This window comes from Dermacentor silvarum, chromosome 5 (genome assembly GCF_013339745.2).
Source record: "Dermacentor silvarum isolate Dsil-2018 chromosome 5, BIME_Dsil_1.4, whole genome shotgun sequence".
In the NCBI taxonomy this organism is placed as follows: Eukaryota; Metazoa; Arthropoda; class Arachnida; order Ixodida; family Ixodidae; genus Dermacentor; species Dermacentor silvarum.
This window is the reverse complement of record NC_051158.1, coordinates 92,068,207-92,080,767: the sequence shown is the minus strand read 5'-3', so window position 1 is coordinate 92,080,767 and position 12,561 is coordinate 92,068,207. Positions and strand designations below refer to the sequence as shown.

The 12,561-nt window shown below is 43.7% G+C and overlaps 1 protein-coding gene across 1 annotated transcript in view; it reads right to left on the bottom strand.

The window, feature by feature from the left end:
* LOC119453588 (E3 ubiquitin-protein ligase ZNF598) overlaps nt 1-12,561 on the bottom strand; it is a 37,693-nt gene that overhangs the window by 23,370 nt on the left and 1,762 nt on the right. The window lies entirely within an intron of this gene.

Sequence of the window (12,561 nt, the reverse complement as noted above, 5' to 3'; positions counted from 1 at the left end):
TGCAGATTGTGAAATATACACGTTTCCCCATACAATAGCCATCATCTGTGAAGAAATCAAAATTTTGTCTTGAACAGTACTTCCACTAGAACTTCTTTCTGGGGTTTTACGTGCCAAAACCAGTTCTGATTATGAGGCATGCCGTAGTGGAGGGCTCCGGATCAATTTTGACCACCTGGGGTTCTTTAACGCGCACCTAACTCTAAGTACACGGGTGTGTTCGCACGTCGCCCCCGTCGAAATACAGCCGCCATGGCCGGGATTTGATCCCGTCACCTCTGAGGGCAGGGAGAGTGGCTGCTCTGAGAACGGTGGATGTCTGTGCCTAACCGTTTTCCCACCAACTTGGGTCACTGGGTAGTCCATGGTCTAATTGATAGGGCATCAGGCTGCCATACTGAGGGAAGTGGGTTCTAAACCAACCGTCGGAACAACTTGGGTCACTGAGCGTGCAACACTATGCTACTCTTCAATGAACATCTTTGATGCACACCGGGTACGCTGATGCTTACATCCACAAGCAGCAGTGGGAGCTCGAAGAGGAAGATGATGACTGTCGGTGTTTATGTGATTAGTCTTGCACGTAATTAAATTCCTCTGCTGTGCCAAGTAATTTACGAGATTATGCGCAGCTGTACTAAGTGTACAACTGGCCATTGCCACAAGCAGCGGCGGAAGCTCAAAGATAAAAAATAAGCCTCCGTCTGGCTGCATACACGCTTCACAGGTAGGGGTGTTCCCATTTTAGGGTTTTATATTTTTTCATCTTCGAGGAGTAAAAATCAGGTGCTACTTTTCAAGCTGATAATCGAGGAGAAATTGGGTTTTTTGTGGAACCATTCCAAAATTCGGGTTTTTTCGGGGTAAATTTACAAATGTATGAAGTGATACATCACATTGTTTTTTTCGTATCGAAGGGTATCAAGAGCTGCTTAACGCTGACATGTTAAGATGAGGGATCTGTTCAAGCTGGTAATCGGGGGACATCAAGGTTTTATAGCAAATACTGTAATGACAGTAAAGATCATTGACAACTTCAAGGAAATGAAACATTTTATTCAAGAAAAGGTGCTCATCGACTTTTTACACAGCCGTAGAATGTGACGGTGAGTCACTAACACTGAGTTAAGTGTGCTCATTGGGTGGACATTTGAGAATTGTGTAGCGTCCACAGTGTTGCATACAGCTTGTGAAATAAACTAGTATAGGTCACTGCAGTTCACTTAAGCCAACAGGATCTAACTTCGTTGCCCCGAGGCAGAGTAGCTAGCGCGTGTGCACCGCAAACTCCCCGCTCGTCATTTTAAAAATATATAAAAAAAGAGAAGAAGTTAGTATTTGGATTTGGAAGTCTGGTTCAACCCGCTTCTCCTGAAATTTGCTCGAGGAGTTAAAATTGGGTAAACTCGGGTTTTACCCTATTAACAACCCATATATGTGACGCATTTCAGCGGTAGCAATACAGTGTGTCACTAGATTACTTCAATGCTAATCACATTAAAGTCAACATTCATTGTGAGATGGGGTCTGCCAGAATTGTTTAGTACTTAAAATTCATTTCGCATTTGTACTATCACGCACAATATAAGTTGCGTACGAGCATACACCCGTGAGTTCTTTCTATAATAAATATAACAGGTGACATTTTTTTTGTAAACAGGGTGCTACCAGTAATTGGAATGGTGTTCAGAATTTTTTTTTTTTTTTTTTTGAGTAGGCGCTGCCATATGGGCACTGTATGGCAGCAAATAAAATTAAAAAATTGAAAAACGGACTCTTGCGTTGTAACTTGTACTGAGTGTGATAGTACATATACATACAGATAGTCCAGCTCGCATAAGCGATACCTTCTTGTGTGCAAGATTTTGCATGCACGATTGTCACCGCACAATCTATGCACCACACTTCTCTGTTCCCCGAACCCGGTGAGGAGCCCTTCAAGATGGCCAAGCAGGTAACAGCATGCTTCAACCACGAACCTCTTCAGAGTGAAGCAGGGGGCAAGTTAAGAGACATTGCACCGTTCTTGTTTATGCAGAGTATTAGAAGAACAGATAGAACAGCAGCTAAACCTGCTGAAATTTTCATTGTTCTAATGTGCTCCATCAGATAAATAGCTGCAACATGCACTTAGCAGGTAAGAGCTAGTACAGCACTCTAATGTCATACAGCAGATGCATACTAGATACTGCAGTAGTAACGAATTAGGGGTGTAACTCATGTAAACTAAAACTGGTAACTAAGTGGTGTATACTAGTTTTGTTTTTATAATATATTGTTTTATTCATTACAATGATTTTTTTGTTGCAAGTTCATGGTTGTGAATGTTATAGGCCTATGCTACTGCTGTGCGTTTATCATAGGTCGACAGAATAAGTGAACGCTCACGCACCAATATATTGGCAGGCCATGTACTGACTCGCACTTGTCAGTACTCACTCAGTTTCCTACTCATACTCACACACTCGCTTGCGTACACCGCCACTTCCATTCACACTTACTAGCACCCACTCTCACTCATATGAATTTGCGTCCAGTTCCACTCACTGGCACTCACATCCATTCAAAAGCGCCGTCACGGACTTTCTTTCCAACTCGGTTTAATTAGGACTCACTTCTGTCCTTACTAACATCCACTCAAACTCCCCAGATCTCGCTCCCTTTGACACTTATGTCCCCTCACAGCTTTCCTCACTCAGATAGGTGAATCACACCGCATTCTGGACAAGGGACGACAGCAGAAATGAGAAACACCGGGCGCCGATATCCAGCTTCTAACAGCTAACTTCCACTAGCCCTCTATTTCTCACCTGTGTGATGAGCCTGGAATGAGAATAAGTCAGCGTGCTCGTGAGTGAGTATGGTGACTGCGGTCTTTGTATTTTGTTCTCACAGCTTTCTATGGCATTCTCCTTGACTGTGGGTTCTTGCATGTTGCTCAGCTACTCTGTACCAACAATTCTTTCTTGAAGTTCACTACTATCCAGTAATTTGCACACTATATAAATGACTTTCATTTGATGGCGTCTCCCTGACAGTTTCATCACCTTGGGATCTTCAAATGTAATGATCTGTGTATCATCTCTGTGATGTACACTCCAAGAGAACAAAATTTGAACTTAGTGGCATTGAGATTTTAACTAAATGAACAGAACATAGGAGGATGACTCAATTCCATATTTGAATGCACATTGAGTGCAGAAATGCTTTCCTTCAGAAAGTGCCAAACTGATCTTTACCTAGCTGACTGCATTTTAAAGAACATTCAACCTACAGTGACTCAAAAGCAAGTAGCTGATTTCCAAAAAACCATCAAATGTGTAACTTTCGAGTTAAGAGAGTTGCTTTTTGGCCTATTGGGTATTTCCTCAATGCAGAAACTTTTTAGGAGCAGTGGACTAGGTATTTTCTCTGCATAACTGCGTAATTTGTATAAATTGTAAGCTTGAATGTGAGTGCCTTAGAGGCTTAGAATAAATGAACCAAGGACAAATGAAATTCATAATGAGCCAGCCAATCTTCATTAACTGGTATATGTTAAGGTGGCCCTGTGACTCTTTTTTAACATATCCTGCCTCATCACCAGATTGCACTCATGAACATCAAGCTGAATATTAATATTTAATCCAGTTTACCCATACAATTTCACTGAAAAGATTGCCCACCCGTTCTCTTGAGATCTTGCAGTCCCCAGAACTTATGATGTATATTGCGACACACCAATACACAGTAACTATTGCCCATATTTATTTAGATGTCACGGCAAAGTAGTACTGGCGACAGGGCCACAAACAGAAATCTCACAATGATTATGATGATTTATTGGCATCCCCTTTGAAACGGGGTGGCGACAAATAGTCACCTAGCCTGCTTGATTTAATCAGGTATACTACACATGTTCTTTATCTCGCATTTTTGTATACCTTTTTCAAAAATTTAGCTTGTACCGCTGCCTATGATTTTAAGAGATCAGGTCGTATCCATCTTTTCCCTGCTTTTTTTCCCACCAGTACTCTAATCGTCTCTTGCTGATCTCTACGGCTGATCTGTTTATGTTTCCTTCCACTTTAAACCCAAGCGCTTCTGGGAGTTGCACGTTACCTACGGTTCTCGCTGGGTGGATCCCGTCGCATTCCATTAGGATGTGCTGAGTGGTCTCTGGATCTTTACTGCAGCATACACATGTCTCATCTAGTTCCGAATATTTGTTCCGATATGTTTTCGTCCTTAGGCAACCGGCTCGAGCCTCAAATAGCAAGGCACTGCCCTTTGTGTTATCGTACAGATTTTCCCTTCTAATTTCTTTCTTCTCATTCTTGTAAATCTCCATTGTCCTTTTCGTTTCCATTCTTTGCATCCAATTCACGGTCTCTATTTCTCTCACTTTCTTTCTGATGACCCCTGGTTGTCTATTTACAGTTTCGATTATCCTGTACTTGGTTGCCAACTTCCTTGACCTCTTCCTCCATTCTGTGTCCACGCTTTTCATGTAGAGATACTTGTGCACTTTAGCCGCCCATTTATTTTCATCCATGTTCCTGAGCCTTTCTTCAAAACTAATTTTGCTTTGTGCTTCTCTGACTTCAAAAGAGGCCCAACCCATGTCTCCATGCACTGCCTCATTTGTCGTATTACCGTGTGCTCCCAAAGCCAACCGGCCTACTGATCTTTGGTTAACTTCTAAACCCGCCAATATATCCGATTTTAAGCATATAATGGCATTTGCGAATGTTAGCGCTGGCACCATTACTCCTTTCCAGATTCCACGCACCACCTCATACTTATTGTGGCCCCACAGTGCTCTGTGTTTCATTAATGCTGCATTCCGCTTCCCCTTTATTTTCAGATTATCTTGGTGGTTGCTTGAGTAATTCTTTCCTTCGTTTATGTGTACGCCGAGGTACTTATATTGCTTCACTATGGGTATTACTTGCTGTTGAATTGACACCACGAAGTTACTCGTGTGTTCATTAAAGATCATAATCCCTGATTTCTCTGTGCTAAACTTAAGGCCTAGATTTGTCGCTGCGTTCCCACAGATATTCGCAAGTATCTGTAAATCTTTTTTATTGTCCGCTAGTAGCACAATGTCGTCTGCGTACATCAATCCAGGGACCTTCTGTTGCACCATTTGTCCATTACGCATGTAGGATAAATCAAAACCTAATTCGCTGTTTTCCAGTCGTTTTTCTATGCCCTTGACGTAAAGCGTGAACAACAATGGTGACAGAGGGCATCCTTGCTTCAATCCTTGGTGAATTCCCACCATTTCATTTCCTTTTCGGCCTTCCCATGCCACTTGTACTTGGTTGTCTCGATATATCTCCCTCAGCAGCTCCACGAAATCGTCATCTATGCCTTCAGTATTGAAGAATATCCCACAACAATTCCCTGTCTACGTTGTCATAAGCTCCTTTAATATCTAGAAATGCTACCCATAAAGGTCTTTTCTGAGCTACTGAAATCTCTATGCACTGAGTTAGTACAAACATATTGTCTTCTAAGCGTCTGCCTGGCCTGAACCCATTCTGTAGTTCCCCCAATACACCGTTTTCCTCCACCCACTTCGACAGTTCTAATTTTATGGCTTGCATTGCCATTCTATATATCACCGACGTTACTGTAACTGGCCTGTACGAGCTCGTCTTATACTTATCTCCTTTGCCTTTGTAGATGAGATTCATCTTGCTTTCACGCCATCCAACGGGAATATTCTTTGTTCTAATCACTTGCTCTATGGCATTAGTCAGCAGTGCCTTGCTTTTTGGACCGAGGTTTTTGATTAGCTGTATTGGGATTTCATCGGGTCCTGCTGCCGTGTTGTTAGGGACATTTTCTGCTGCCTTTTTCCAATAGAAGCTTTCTATGCTGAATTTTGATCTCTCAAGCCTCTCTGTTGTTGCTGGATCTGTTGTCTGAACTACACTTTCTCTCGTACCGAAGTTATGCCTGATAACGTCTGTGATGTACCGCAGCGCATCATCGCCTTCATAGATGTTACCGTCTTCATCCCTTATAGCCGTTTGCGAGTTTCTAGTTGGAGCTCCGAGTGCTTTTATATGGTTCCAGAATCTTTTTGGGGCGCCTTTGTCTCTTTTGTGAATGTTATGCACCCAACGTTCACTTGCGCATTTAATTTTCTCTTGCACGAGCTCACTCGCAACCCTTTCTTTTCTCTGTATGTATTCCATCTAAGGAGCACCTCTTCTTCTTGTAATCCCAACTTTTTGGCTTCTCGATGAACCCTAGATGCCTCTTTACGCTCTTCTATAGCTTGTTTAATTTCCTTGTTCCACCACTTACGTGGTTTCCTCTTTCCAATCCAACAATTGTATTGCCGTGTCCGCCTTATTTCATGCTGCATAACCTCCACCAGTTCCTTATATTCCCAGACTGCTGTAGGAAAAGCCTCAATTTTCTTCTCTATGTTGTTTGCGATCTCTGTTATTTGCTCGTCATTCATTTTTAAAAACTCTGAGGCTATTGGTTCATGTTCTGCGCTGGTATCTCTCCCAAACGTTAATGTTAAACGTCTATGATCGCTTCCCAGGCTATTTTTTCCATTTTCGTCTATTATCATTTGTTCCAGTTGTTCGTAGACCATTTCTGAGACTAAGGCGTAGTTGATACATGACTGCCTGTTTCCGCATTGCCACGTTACCTGTCCATGACACTTATTCTCCCTGTTAACTACTATAAGGTTCTGTTCATCACACAAATTCAGCACTAGAGAGCCGTTGTAATCAGTATATCCGTCTAAATCGTCCATGTGCGCGTTCATATCTCCCACTAATATCACCTGGCCCGAGTTACTGAACTCATTAATATCGCTTCTAATGCAATCGACCAATTCCTTAATTTTTTCCCTGCTATCACTACCTGTCCATAGGTAAGCTACTCCCAGCCACGTCTTTTTACCTTGCCATGTACCACTAATCCATAAATGCTCTTTACATGTCTCGTTTACCCTTCGTCCACTTCAGACCTCGCCTAATTAGTACGCCTACGCCTCCGCATTTCCTTGACCCGGTCATTCTGTTGGACCCTTCCCATACAAAGTTGTCAATAACAGGCGGCTGCTCCAAATCTCGTAAATCTGCAATGGATACGGCAGTGACGCCACCTGGTGGCGGAAAGAAAAAGGAAACACTGATTACTATAGCTTCCAAGACTGTGTGCCAAAGTGAACTAATTTAGGAAGCCATACTATTACCAGAGCTCAGTGCAGTGATAGGGGAAGCAATGCAGCAATTGCTCCATGTTGGCACAGCAGCACAGCTTCAAGCACAGAAGGTATGACAATAAGTAGAGGTGGGTTGTGAAGGGGGGCAACACGTGATCACTGCCGACTTTGTGTGCACAAGATGAAGTCAAAAAACTTTCTGTTGGAAAATATTCATGACGCCGTGCCCTTTCATGCCAGACACATCCTACCCTTTCATAAATGGTATTCCACGACCATTCACAGAGACGACTGAACCACTCAACCTTCGATCAAAAGCTTACCATAGGCTCCGCTCAGTGAAGTTTGCTGCGATTGCTGCGCCATCTGTCGCAGCGCCACCAACAATAATGAGAAGGCCAAAGTGCGTGGGGGTATTCGTAGGCGCGGCGTCGATGGTGCTGTTCGGTCTTTTCTGGCGTTGAGACAATGTCATCCTTCAGCTTGACTAATTCTAATCCATCGACTGAAATCGTACGGAAAAGGAAGAGGAACAAGTGCCGGTACTGCTGCGTAAAAAACTGCCACAGCCACGAAGGCCAGCCTGGCGTGAAATTGTACAGATTTCCTGGCTGCCCCTGGGAGCAAGAACGACGGAAAAGATGGATTGTTGCTGTTCAAAGAGTTAAGTAATAGCGAAAACAGCATTTTCCTAGTGTTAATGTAACTATATGCTTTAAGGTCTAGCCAGGTCTAGCTGCTTGAGGTTCTGCAACTGTATTTGTGTGCTTAGCGCGGTTGGAAGTGTATGGAGCACGTTTTTCACAGCAAGCTTGCGTAGCGCGAAATTTTACGCGCGAATTTGTGCCTCAAATGCTCTTGTAGGCTGCATGCGAATCTTTGTTGATTTGCTTGCATGCATGTAGTCCAGTAATTAACTGTTAAATTGCGGTTTTCTGTGATAATTTCAGCGAAGTAAGTAAACTCGGTTTGCGTTGATTTAGGTGGTAGTGGTGGTGCGTGTAACATCTAAACTTCAAATGCCTTCACCTAGTAGCGCCCGCCGTGAGACTGCTCGCACTCGTCAGTGCTTTGTGGCGTGTTTGCCTCATTCACCGTCTCGTGAAGAAGTCATTCGGTTACTGCATGTGCGCTCTTGCTTGCGGCTGCATGCATACCGTCAGCCGTCTCCGTGTTTCACATTCCTACCACCATTGGCGCTGTGCGGCGTTTTGCCGTACAGCGCTTATGCCGTACCCACTTGGGTACGGCATAATGGAGGTAAACCGGGAAGTGTACGAGTCTGGCTCCCACCCTTTTGCACAGGATGGCATTCACCACAGTGGTGCCACGGGCGGGAGCGTAGGTAGTAGGATAGGGCGCCAAGCTACGGCATTTTTTGGGGGGACCCAGAGCCCTAAGACCACCAGTGTAGACGAAGACGGACCCAGAGAGGCTCCAAGATTCAAGAAACGTAGAATCGGTAGAAGAAATAGACGTAAGCACCAGGGGCAAGGTCATTCTGACATAGGGTACATTAACATGCAAGGTGGCAGGAATAGGCTGAAGTGGGAGGAGATAGACGAGCAACTAAGGCAAGAAGAGCTGATGGTATACGGGTTTGTGGAAACACATCTTAGGGACATGGAGCAACCTCCCTGTAATCCTGACTATGCATGGGAATATTGCAATAGAACAGAGGGCAGCAGAAAAGGGGGTGGAATTGGTGCACTCATTCATAAAAGTATGAACTGGCAAAGGGTCAAACAGGAATGCAAGGAGCATTTATGGCTAAAAGGGAAAGTTGCAGAAGAGCAGACACTCCTTGGCTTTGTATACCTGTGGACAGGAGCAAATGCCAAAGAGGAAAACAAAAAAATGCTGGAATGCATATCAAGTGACATTAATGAGCTAGGAGAAGGGTGCGAGATTATTATACTAGGAGATATGAACGCACACATAGAAGACATGGACGGGTACACAGACTCAACAGGCAACATGATGCTGGATATGTGTGAAATGCATGACTTCGTTGTATGCAACAGTACTGAGAAGTGTGAAGGGCACATAACATGGGAGGTAGGGAGCCTGCAGTCGACGATAGATTATGCACTAATGTCACGTAGGATGCACGATAGGCTAAATGTAATGAGCATAGATGAATATGGCTCCAGAAGTCTAGGTAGTGATCACAAACGTATTAAGGTGAGTTTTAGAAGGGAAATGAAAGTAGGTAGGAGGCAAGATGAACAACCAGGTGGGATATTTTACTCGGAAAAGCAGCTTGAAATAGCAACCCAGCAAATTGAGGAAGTAATTTCAGAGGATACAAAAACAGAATGGACATATGCAAATTTAACAGGACTATTTGAGCTAGAGCTTACTAAGGTACGAGTCAGGACAAAAGGGAACAGAAGACGTAAACCCAAGAGCTGGTGGGATGAGGAGGTTAAGAAGGCCATAGAGAAACGTCAGGAAGCATCCAGGGAACACAGATATTCAAAGCAGAGGGGTGAAGCAGAAGCTGATGTAGGCAGAAAATGGAATAACTTTTTAAACTGTAGAAGGGAAGCATCCAATTTGATCAATGAGAAGATCAGAAGAAAGGGGAGCCAATGGTTGTCAGAAGTAAACAAAAAAGGATAGAAAAGCAGCGAAGAAATTTTGGAAACATCTCAACTCCTTGAGTAATAAGACTAGCCTAGAGCAGAGGCTTATAGTTACAGCTCAAGGTGTTCGAGTTCGACTAGAGGGAGATGAGGCAATGGAACATATAAGAACAATGATGACAGAAAAATTTAAAGAACGAAACATAGCATGTGCTCAATCTGGTGAGGATGGACTAGTCAGTGCAGTGGCTCCACTGGCACAAAGCGAGTGGGAAAGGGCAGAGAAGAGGGTTCCTAGTAGCACGTCGACAGGTCCTGACGGCATCCCAATTATGTTGATAATGACATTGGGCCCAAAATCTAAAAAAGCATTAAGAGAGGCAGTGAGCAAAATTATAATGCAAGGTAAAGCCCCCGACGGGTGGAGACTGAGCAGGATGAGCATGATATATAAGGAAAAGGGGGACAAAGCCGACATAAACAACTACCGTCCCATAACAGTGACGTCAGTGGTTTACAGGGTGGTGATGCAGATTATAAAGGACAGACTGCAGGCATGGGTGGAGAGCGAGGAGGTGCTAGGGGAACTACAAAATGGGTTCCGAAAACAAAGAAGGTTAGAAGATAATCTGTTCTCATTGACACAGTGTATTGAAATAGCAGAAAAGGAACACAGGCCCCTATGGCTTGCCTTTCTGGATATCAAGGGAGCCTATGACAGTGTAATCCAAAAGGATTTGTGGGACATACTGGGCACTCTAGAGGTGGAAGATGGAGTAAGAAATCTTTTAAAAGATATCTATAAAAGTAACAGGGTGCTTATAAAATGGGAAAACAAGGTATCTGGGCCTATAGAGATACAGCAGGGGCTTAGGCAGGGGTGCCCTCTGTCACCTCTGTTGTTCATGCTGTATTTACAAGGATTAGAGAAAAAATGAGAGAGGAGCGGACTTGGCTTCAACCTTTCCTATTTCAAGCAAGGAGAATGGATTAAACAGTCATTACCAGGACTGATGTATGCGGATGACATTGTACTTATGGCTGACAGCAAGGAAGGCTTGCAGAGATTAATGGACATCTGTGGTAAAGAGGGAGATAGCTTAGGTTTGAAGTTTAATAAAGAAAAATCGGCAGTCATGACTTTTAATGATAATCAGGGCAGCGAGCATAGGATACAGGAGGTTACGCTGGAGGTGGTGGATAAGTACAAATATCTTGGAGTGTGGATAAACAATGGGGCTGAGTACCTAACGGAACATGAAAAATATGTGACGGCTAAAGGTAGCAGAAATGCAGCTGTGATGAAAAATAGGGCACTGTGGAATTACAATAGGTACGAAGTGGTGAGAGGGATTTGGAAAGGGGTGATGGTCCCTAGTTTGACTTTCGGCAATGCGGTCCTGTGCATGAGATCAGAGGTTCGAGCAAGGTTGGAAGTTAAGCAGCGAGGGGTAGGTAGACTGGCTCTGGGAGCACACGGAAATACACCAAATCAGGGGGTACAGGGTGACATGGGATGGACGTCATTCAAGGGCAGGGAAGCCAGCAGCAAGATAGAATTTGAGGAGCGATTGAGAGAAATGGCAGAAAAGCGGTGGGCAAGGAGAGTTTTCAGTTATTTGTACATGAGGAATGTTGATACAAAATGGAGGAAGCTGACCAGAAAACTGTCAATCAAATATTTGGACTGCAGGAGGGGTGCAAACCAGGAAACAGCGGTTAAGAAAAAGGTTACAGAAACAGAGAGGGGTCTGTGGAAAACAGGGATGCAGACGAAATCAGCACTGGGAACATACCGAACTTTCAAGCAAGAAATTGCCAAAGAAAATATCTACGATAATTCTAGGGGAAGCTCTTTGTTGTTTGAAGCCAGGACGTGAGTATTGCGGGCTAAGATGTACCGAGTCAAGTACCAAGGTATAGACACGTTGTGCTGTGCGTGTGGAGAAGAAGAGGAAACGGCTGAACACCTCATACTTTTCTGTAAAGGGCTTAACCCTACAGTGCAAGGCAACGGGGCTGATTTTTTCAAAGCATTGGGGTTTAGGGACAGTGAAGGCAAAATAGACTTTAAGCGGGTAGAAATAACCAAACAGAGGTTATCTGACTGGTGGATAAAATCAAGGCAGGGGTGAAATTTCACCCACCACAAAGTACAAAATATGTTAATAGTCATGGCTAGGTGGCGTATGCCACCGCCCGGTTTAAAGGGTTCAGCCTCATCCATCCATCCATCCATCCATCCATCCGTATTCGGTTGTAGCGCCCTCTGTTCACTGGACGGAGCCTATAATCACAAGGAAGCCGAAATTCTGCTACATGTAGTCATGTATGTCACGCACTTTGCAGCTTACATAAAAACTGTGTGCTAAAATTTAACCACTACGTGCAAACATCAGCAAAGTACATGCTCAAAGAAGCAGCACTTTTCCATGTGCACTATTTTTCCGACACTGCAATAGTATTAGACTTAATTCCATAGGACAGAAGGAAGAAACATGGCATCAAGTCGTCTGTTCCGCTCGAAAGTTCAATTTCTTTGCTGTTTTAGTGAAAGATGAACAACCAACTTAAGCGAGATCTTCACACTTCGGAAGTGACCGGAAAGCACCCCAACAAAATATAACGGAGATTACACATGACAGTGCTGTGTGAAAAAGTTAAACCTAAAGAAAATGTAAACCTACAAAAGTGCATGTGAAGTTGCTCACAAAAGGTGCTAAATTGCACAGCTGCCTTGGTGACAAGTTAAGCGGTCAATTGCTGGTTGGCTGCAGAGCAGTGAAAAAC